The sequence below is a fragment of the Rattus rattus genome, chromosome 7 (genome assembly GCF_011064425.1).
Source record: "Rattus rattus isolate New Zealand chromosome 7, Rrattus_CSIRO_v1, whole genome shotgun sequence".
NCBI classification, from domain to species: Eukaryota; Metazoa; Chordata; class Mammalia; order Rodentia; family Muridae; genus Rattus; species Rattus rattus.
The window spans coordinates 20,600,986-20,608,121 of record NC_046160.1 but is presented as its reverse complement, the minus strand read 5'-3'; the positions used below and the strand labels follow the sequence as shown (position 1 = coordinate 20,608,121).

The window sequence follows — 7,136 nt, the reverse complement described above, 5'->3', positions numbered from 1 at the left end:
GTAATTAGCTCCCCAAGACAGTGGACAGGCACCAGTCTTAGTCCTCAAAAGGCCTCATTAAACATCAAACAGAATTGGCCGCAGCCATTAGCAGATCCGAGAGTTCAACAAAGGGAAAAGGAAATTGTTTGGGAAGTAGTGAGAGACACCAGGTGAAACTGCAGCCGGGGTGCAGGTAAAGTTGGCACAGAGTCGTAACCTCAGGCAGAACTGGGGAGTGGGGCGGGTATGGTGGAAGCTGGAGTCAGAGAACAGAACAAAAATGAGAGCTGTGTGTACGGCACCTCTGCCTTCATAGGTCCGTAGCCAGTCCCGAGCCATCTGCCCCATGCAGAGGAAAAGGAGGGTCCTTTTTCTCATGAGTTAAAATAAGCTGTCAGGCTGGGGACAAGGCTCGGCAGTGCAGTGCGGTGCTGGCTTTGCAAGCAGGAGAAAATGGGATGGAGCCACAGGACCGGCATGGAAAGTGTCAAGTATGGTGGTGTGTGCATGTATGCAGTTCTAGTGCTGCCGAGTCGGAGCCAGGTGGATCGTGGGGTGCGCTGGGAAGCCATCTTACCTCGCTTTCTGAGGTCCAAGTCAGTGAGAGACCCTGCCTCAAATAAAGAAGTTATACGATTCCTAAGGAATGACATCCATACACACATACACACACACACACACACACACACACACACACACACACACACACGTACATAAAACACATCTAGGAACAATGTGAGTCACTTCTATGACTCGTTTCCCCAAGTAAAACCACCTTCTTTATTATGTTGGGGAACCCTCAGGGCAAGGACTCCAGGTCTCCACGTCTGAAGAAAAGTTGTCAGTTAAGAAACTTTCCCCATCCTCAACCAAAAAGAGCAAATCAAATTCACAAACAAAAAGAACGAGCAAAGTTCAGCTCTGAGAGAAAACAGGGATTAAAACAAAAAGACAAAGCAAATAGGTCTCTCACAGAATTAAAAAAAAAATGCACCAGTTAAACATCATCGGCCACCATTTTATTTTGTTTTGGTCTCTGTGAGGTTGGTTTGGCTTGGTTTTTGTTGCAGGGTTTCCAATCTATAGCTCACACCAGTTTCTAATTCATAATCCTATGCCCCAGTCTCCTCAGTGCTGAGATTACAGCAAATACTTCTTAGCTGCCTCAGGCTACCCCTTTTTAGACATCAGAGAACAAGACAGATACCTCGAAATCCAAAATGTAATTTCCCTAAAGTACAAATTAATAAATATAAAACACTAGAAAATAATGAAAGGACTGCTTTGAGAATCAGAAGAGAGCGGATACAAGCTATGAGTAAAAGACACATCGTAGGCCATTCGGAAAGTCTAGATTCAGGCTAGGGATACAGCTCTAAAGGTCCTGGCTTCATGCCTGGGGCTGAATAGTCTTCATTCAAAGGATGAGATCCTAAGAGAGAAACATAGTGTCAAAAACCACAAAGAAACACTCCCAGAGCTAGAGTCAGAAGACCCAGATAGAAACTAACAAAAATCACCGGGCAGGTGTGTACGTGCGAATCGCCTACACGAGAGGAGGAATTTGGGTTGACAGTATCCCATCTCATCACCATGACTGTAGGCTAGAATATGATCAAAGGATGTCTCAGAGGCTGAGAAAACGCCTGTTAGCAACTAGAAACCAAGCCACTGATTAACCAAATGAGGAAGAATGAGAAAATTCTCCTACCGACCAAACGGTCTGGGTGCCATGTGTCTGTCTTTGAAACTTATTTTAGGATCGACTTCAACAAAATGAGAGCTGAGGTAACTCTAAGGTGTGGGAAAGATGTCAGGAAGTACTGGGGTGCCTGCTGTGAAGCAGACCCCACAAGGAGGGAGCGAGGGTCAGAAGACTCTAAGAGAAGCCGAGGAGGGAAGGAGGACTGAAGAAGGGGCAGGGTGAGGCTCAGGCCTGAGAACACTTTAAGAACGTTAAAAGCATGGTGAGTATGGGGGTGAATATAAGAGGTACTCAGACACCCCAAGGGAGAAAGAAGAGCTCTGAAATATGAAGCAGCCGGTTCAACAAAGAACAGAGGGTTGTTGTCCTTGAGGAAGAAGTGAAATGCATTCCGAACAATAAAGAGAGTGAGTGGTAAAGGGATAAAGTGGAAAGATAACAGTTTCTTCACTTAACTCGGAAAACCTAGAGCTATTCATCACCGGATGGTGGGCAGTGCTGAGAAAAGGACAGGTGCCATAAACGTGACCTCAAAATGAGAGATTTGGAAAAGAAATGATATGTCTGAGCAATTGGTGGAATTTTAAAAAGAATCGTCTATTTAATGATATTTCTTTGCTTAATAATATGTCTATGTGCATGTGTGTGCATAGTCTATGTGTGTCTGGTATGTGTGCACATGTGCATGCAGGTGTGTTCACCTATGCACACATGGAGAAATGGAAGGACATCAGGTGTTCTGTCCCGTCGCTCTGCCCCATTCTTTTGAGACAGGGCCTTTCACTTAAGCTGGAGCTAGACTGATAACCAACCAATCCTAGTGATTATCCCCTGTCCTCCCACAACAGCAGTGGGGGCTAGAGGCATGGCCAACTGTCTTTGTTGGGATCCAAACTCAGGTCCTCATACTTACCCAGAAAGAACTCTTATCTTCTGAGATATGGATCTGGCCTGAATAATTTCTTTTGAGCTGCAGAAAAAAAAATTACATTGTAACCATAGGGGAAAAATATCATTGGCCTATCATAATTGATTGACTGCAATAAACAGCCCCTCTTCTTGATAACATAAAATCTTTGTGTTGGTTCCACATTTAGAACAACTTAGAATCAAAGAAGAAGAAGAAGAAGAAGAAGAAGAAGAAGAAGAAGAAGAAGAAGAAGAAGAAGAAGAAGAGAAGAGGAGGAGGAGGAGGAGGAGGAGGAGGAGGAGGAGAGGAGGAGGAGGAGGAGGAGGAGGGAGGAGGAAGAGGAGGAGGAGGAAGGAGGAAAGGAAGGAAGAAAGAAAGAAAGAAAGAAAGAAAGAAAGAAAGAAAGAAAGAAAGAAAGAAAGAAAGAAAGAGGAAAAGCTTAATTATAGTTTCAAAATAAGATTTAAATCCCCCAGCCCCAGCAATACGAAAGCTGGGTTCAATGCTCTCATTTCTCAGAGAGATAAGAGGTTTGTCTTTACAGGACAGAGGTTTGAGTGGAGTTTAATGCTATCCTGAGATACAAAGTGCTAAGTAAAAACATCAAAGCGGCAGGAACTCGGAAGCGCTGACGTCATTCTTTAGAAGAAAGAAAAAGGAGAGGACAGCAAGGGAGCTGTGATCAGAGGAAATCAGATGATCCTGTCCTGGGCTAGAATGGTAACATAAGATGCATCACTAACACGTGCTTGGCAGCAGGCTGAGGGCACAAAGCGCCTAAAGCAATTGCTTCTGGGAGGCTGGGCTCAGGTGAGAATAGGAAGGGCAGAGAGTGGGAATGAGGTGAGTCTATTATAACCAGTGTGTGTGTGTGTGTGTGTGTGTGTGTGTGTGTAATATTTTATATGTTATACTAAAAGTTAAAATATTATTTCTAAAAATATTCTTTAAAAATCTTAAAATACATAATCTGGGAAATACATATACATATACATAAGACATAAGTATATGTCTTATTTGTTACTAAAGAACGATCTAACTCATAGATAATATAGCACAGGCCTTTCCAGCATTTTTTTATTTATGTGTCTGTGCATGATTGTGTATCATGTGAGTCCAGTGCCTCCACTGAAGGACAGTTATAAACTAACCACCTTGTGGGTGCTGAGAGTCTTTGGAAACAGCAGCTACTGTTCTTAACCACTGAGCCAGCCCTCCTGCCCAAGATCATTGATTTATACATACATACACTTACTTATACACACACAGGCACACACACACAAGCATGCACATGTGCACACACATACAGGCATACACAAACACACACACACACTCCACCCTATGTCCTTTGACCTGTAGTCTGTCAACATATCCTTTCTTAAAATACAGATAACCTTTTATAAAAAGCTAGTAGAATTCACATTCAACTAATTCAACTAATGATTTATTTTTATCTAATTATAGGTTATCTCCCAGTTCCCATGACTTTTAGAGGGTTATTCTTTTAAAAAATAGTATCCATCCAGTCTGAGACACAACATTGAATTATTTTTGTTTTGTTTTGGTCTTGTTTAATTGAAAGCAGTTTTAGTCTTCGTCATTTTGTCATTCAAGAAGTTGATGTTTCTGAAGAATACAGGGCATTTGTCCCACAGGATTTTTATTGAAATGGTGGGTTTTTTGGTTTTCTTTTCTTTTTTGTTGCAACAGACTTCCGGTTTGGGTGTGTTGGGTTTGTTTGCTGTTTCTTCACAACAACATCGAAGAGTACAGGTTTTCTATACAGCTGTGGAGCTCTGATTCTATTGACTTTTTGCTGTCTGGCCTCTATTGAACCAATTAGTAATCATTTGAGACGATTGCCTTTTTCAATTCTGGAAACTTAGTTCATTCATTCACTGTTTCCCTTTGTCTCACGGTGAGTTCCCAGTCATCCACTGTGTTGTTTTTTTAAAATGGCGGGCATCATTTTTCTATACATCTTGGGGCATATCTGAACTTCATAGCCATTTGACGTCTTTGCTAAATTCCACACTGGGACTGGCTGTCCCACTCCTGGTCACCGCTTTGCTTTTCTTCCCAGACCTCAAGCTTTTGGTTAGCAGTTTGAAACTACAGGTAATACGTTATGCTGTGGATTCTGACCCCCACACCTCCCCATTTCCAGGAGTGACAAAGAGCAAGGTCACCCACCCTAAACTGCAGATACCACTCCCCTGCCTCCAACCAAAGCTGTCTAGCTACTCATTTCTCTGCTTGGCTGTTTGCATCTCACCTTCACTTTAAAGAAGAAAAAATCTGGCTTTCCAGGAATTATATGAGTGAGTGGTCAAACAATGACCTGTGCTGGGCTCATTCTCCAGTTGGTGGTGCAGGATGCATTGCTGACAATCTTGAGTGAGTTGTCATATGTAGTTCATAGTCATCACAAACATGGGGGTATCAGCCCAAGGGGCAGAGATGATGGCCCTTTCAGTCCCACCGTATCCTCTGGCTCCCATCTTCCTCTCTCCTGTGTGTAACCATACAGAGCCTGCCCAACCAGGAAGTTGACTTTTCACCAGCTTCTGGTTGATCTCCAGATCCTTGAAAGGACTGTTCTGTTACACTGGGGGAAGAGGAAACACTAACTTCTTAAAGCATGTGACCGGAAATTCTACCCTCTTTGATACAACTGGAGTTTATTCAGCAAGTCATTTAGATGAATAGGCCTCAGCTTTCTTTTTTCTTTTTTTTTGGGGGGGGGGTTGCAGTGAACTTTATTGATGGTATTCAAGAGAGAAGGGAGGGCTTCCTAGTGCCCTCCTGTCATTATGGGGTCTGGGATGGAATTGCAAGGGAGATGCTCAGTGTTGGGGGCTGAGTTGGGATGGGGACTCCTCAGCAACTGAGAGCCTCTCTCTTGCTCTCAGTGTCCTTGCTGGGCTGGGGTAGGCAGTCCAGGGTTTCTTACTCCTTGGAGGCCATGTAGGCCATGAGGTCCAACACCCTGTTGCTGTAGCCGTATTCATTGTCATACCAGGAAATGAGCTTTGCAAAGTTGTCATTGAGAGCAATGCTAGCCCCAACATCAAAGGCGAAGGAGTAGAAGTTATTGTTGAAGCAGGAGACAACCTGGTCCTCAGTGTAGCCCAGGATGCCCTTTAGTGGGCCCTCAAATGACTGCTTCACCACCTTCTTGACGTCATCATACTTGGCAGGTTTCTCCAAGCCATATGTCAGATTCACAATGGATACATAAGGGGTAGGAATACAGAAGGCAATGCCAGTGAGCTTCCTGTTCAACTCTGGGATGGCCTTGCCCATAGCCTTGGCAGCACCAGTAGATGCAGGGATGATGTTCTGGGCAGCCCCACGGTCATCACGCCACAACTTTCCAGAGGGGCCATCCACAGTCTTCTGAGTGGTAGTAATGGCATGGACTGTGGTCATGAGCCCTTCCACAATACCAAAGTTGTCATGGGTGACCTTGGCCAGGGGGGCTAAGCAGTTGGTGGTGCAGGATGCATTACTGACAATCTTGAGTGAGTTGTCATACGTAGCTCATACTCATCACAAACATGGGGGTATCATCCCAAGGGGCAGAGATGATGGCCCTTTCGGTCCCAACCTTCAAGTGGGCTACAGCCTTCTCCATGGTAGGTATTGAAGATACCAGTAGACTCCATGACCAGCACTAGCATCATGATGTTTGATGTTAATAGGATCTCGATCCTGGAAGATAGTGATGGGTTTCCTGTTGATGACAAGCTTCCCATTCTCAGCCTTGACTGTGCCATTGAATTTGCCATGGGTAGAGTCATACTGGAACATGTAGACCATGGAGTTGAGGTCAATGAAGGGGTCGTTAATGGCAACAATCTCCACTTTGCCAGATGCAGAGCAGAAGGCAGCCCTGTTAACCAGGCACCCAATACAGCCAAACCCATTCATAGTGACCTTCACCATCTTGTCTATGGGACAGGGCTGGCACTGCAGGAGAAGATGTGGCTGTCTCTGGAACAGCGAGGAGCAGAGAGCAGACCTCAGCCTTCTTAATGCTGAAATCTTTTAATACAACTCCTCATGTTGTGATGACCCCAACCATAAATCATTTTGCGGCTACTTCATAATTATAATTTTGCTACAGTTATGAATTGTGATGTAAATCTCTGTATTTTCCAATGGTCTTAGGTGACCCCTGTGAAACAGTTGTTCAACTCCCAAAGGGGTCGGCCCACACAGGTTGACAAGCACCTATTGCTCTGACATTATTCAAATATCTCTCTTTTCTTTAATGGTTTATGATGCTTTGACATGTGCTAAACATGTGGATTTGGTTTCTGAACTCATATTTTATCAGTTCATTTACTTGTGACTGAGTACCACAGTTTTAGTCATAGGACTTTTTTAGCGTGTTTTAATATCTCCTGTGCCTACCCACATACCGCCTTTTTACTGTTCCGTGGTTATTTTCCACATGAACTTTCAGTATGGTTTTGTCTCAATCCAGGACAAAAGGCATAGCATTAGTTCCGTTGGGAATGCAGTCAACGTCTA

General features: G+C 44.0%; 1 pseudogene; it reads right to left on the bottom strand.

Moving 5' to 3' along the window:
* Positions 1-5,546: 5,546 nt before the first annotated feature.
* Positions 5,547-6,551, bottom strand: LOC116905701 (annotated as a pseudogene).
* Positions 6,552-7,136: the final 585 nt, after the last annotated feature.